General features: G+C 46.6%; 1 pseudogene; it reads left to right on the forward strand.

Annotated features, from left to right (window-relative positions):
- Positions 1-1,650: 1,650 nt before the first annotated feature.
- Positions 1,651-1,768, forward strand: LOC126337278 (5S ribosomal RNA; annotated as a pseudogene).
- The last annotated feature ends 902 nt before the right edge of the window (positions 1,769-2,670 follow it).

Raw genomic sequence — 2,670 nt, forward strand, 5'->3', positions numbered from 1 at the left:
CCATGCAGTTTGACGGTTTCATTACTGTTCAACTGTATATGCGGAACTTGTCTGGAGGTGAAAGTTCTTTTAAACTGAAGTAAACCCAAGACGGTGAAAAATAAAAAAAGTTTGCGATGCATAAGATGTTCTGCAGAAGATGACCAAGCAAATAAAAATACAACAGCATTTTGTTTCGAAACCATCAAAAGCACTCAGCGAGAAGCTACAAGGAAAACAATTATGTCGTTTGAAAGAGGAAATGTTGGCATTCCAGAAACCACGAGAGAGCTCAAATCGATTTCTTCACGAATTTTTGGCTTACGGGTCGCTTTAACGAACGGATTACGTCAAGGCCGGCGAGCAGTCATTGGATTACCTGCGGTGATGCCAGAGACCAGAGCACAGGTATTCTGTTTTTAAGAAGTACTGGTCGGGCCTACCATGACAGCTATTGAATGGTTTAAGCCGTCTTACTCAGAAGGCACTCAGCTCCTACCAGGGGCGTCTTGTGTTCGTATGATGCCGAGTGAGACAGAAATGGCTCCTGGATGTAGTGATATAAGTAGGCGAGGGAGCATGCGTGAACAGTTACGTATGTACCCTTTTGTCCATTTCACAGTTCGGCATTGCCTCGTGTTGTCCCTACGTCAGAGCAGCAGGTGCAGTCAACGTCCTGCTGCTTACGCTCCCAGCTGAGAAGCGGGTAGCTCATTGGCTGAATTTCGACATGGCGGATGCTGGTGCGGCCCGGCGATCGGAGCACTCGGCGTGCCGGTTGGCGGCAGCCAGTAACGTCTTTTAGTGATGCCGCAGATGACGGTCTCAGCCGGAGTCAAATCCTGGACCATTGTCTGGAGAGCAGCGGCGGGCGACTGGAGGACGTCAATGGCACGGAACCACGTGGTTTTCCCACCCTGCCTCGGACTGTGAAGGGTTTCTCGGTGGGCGGTCTCGCAGACGTAAAGTTGCCGCATTCGTACCTCATTTGAAAGGTCCCCGGACGTGGTCAGTTTGGTAGACACGGGTGTCACCCAGTGCAAGGAGAACGGAGGGTGCTTGTAGGTCGCCAACTGCACGTATCGGCGGTGGCTAAGGTCCTACATACAAGCCTGCCGGGGTGGCCGAGCGATTCATTCTAGGCACTTCTGGAACACCGCAATCGCTACGATCGCAAGTTCGAATCCTGCCTCGGGCATGGGTGTGTGTGATGTCATTAGGCTAGTTAGTTCTAAGTTCTAGGGGACTGATGACCTCAGGTGTTAAGTCCCATAGTGCTCAGAGCTGTTTGAACCATTTGAACCTACATACAACACTGGCAGTTGCTACGGCATGTGTCGTTGCAATACGAAGCGGTTTAAGTACCTAGCTTAGAGGCTATTGCGTACCTACTTTTTTTTAAAATCACCTTCTTCCTTTATACTTATTCAACGTACTGAACGTTTTACAGCTTCTAGGTGGTTTTTGAGGCGTACTAGGGACATAAATTTGTCAGTATTAGACAGATGCAAAATCTGTACTGGTATCACTTGCATTACTTTGTTATCCATCGAAGGTCGAGAATAAATGTTTTGTTTAAAAAATAATACTTGTTATTAGTTTGAGCTTATTTTAAAATTTCTTATCAGCATTAAGTAAGGAAAGACATATACGTTTCGTTCACTCTTTGTAGCCAACTGCCTTGCCGCAGTGGTAACACCGGTTCCCGTCAGGTCACCGATGTTAAGCGCTGTCGGGCTGGGCTAGCACTTGGATGGGTGACCATTCGGTCTGCCGAGCGCTGTTGGCATGCGGGGTACACCCAGCCCTTGTGAGGCCAACTGAGGAGCTACTTGACTGGGAAGTAGCGGCTCCGGTGTCGGAACTGACATACGGCCGGGAGAGCGGTGTGCTGACATATTCCCCTCCATATCCGTATCCAGTGACGCCTGTGGGCTGAGGATGACACGGCAGCCGGTCGGTACCTTTGTACCTTCATGGCCTCTTTGAGAGGAGGAGAGTTTTTGTGGAAAGATATTCCACAGATGAAATATCACTCTGAACTGAACAAGTTGACCGTTCCACTATAAACAATTATAGTTTTTCCAGGAATCATCTATGTGCAGCGGCCAGAATAAGGTGAACTTAGAATATGCTTGCTCTGACGTACTCCTCATTGTAGGCGTTGGTGAGTTACGTAGTTTCAATTACTCAGAAATTTTTTAAGGCAAAATTACACTAAAGTGACTATTGCCACCGTTATTACCAGCACCATTGCCATCAACTTCGCTTTATCGACATCCTCAGATTGAGAAGTGCTTCACACTGTTCTTGGAACAGAAAGAGAAGTTTGTCCTTATCTGTTCTTTTAAGTTATCTCTATTTGGTATTCGTTCACCTAATCGCGTACCACTTTACATAATAGGGTAACTCATCCCTTTGCTAGATGATCAGAAAAGAGAGGGAAATTTCAAACAGGACACTATGGGATGCTGCTGACGACACAGTTGAGCTATGAAATACCTAACGCTTCCAGGAATTTTTACTCAAGAACTTCTACGTATGTCCTATAATTGAAGATTGATTTCACCATTCTGAGAACCTCGTATTTTTCTGGGTATGAGCCACACAGACAATTAGTGTATCAGCTCTAATTATAGTTTCCTGTGTTCGCTCATATTGATGTGTTGTCTGATACTGTGAGAGTCACCT

Source organism: Schistocerca gregaria, chromosome 2 (assembly GCF_023897955.1).
Source record: "Schistocerca gregaria isolate iqSchGreg1 chromosome 2, iqSchGreg1.2, whole genome shotgun sequence".
NCBI classification, from domain to species: Eukaryota; Metazoa; Arthropoda; class Insecta; order Orthoptera; family Acrididae; genus Schistocerca; species Schistocerca gregaria.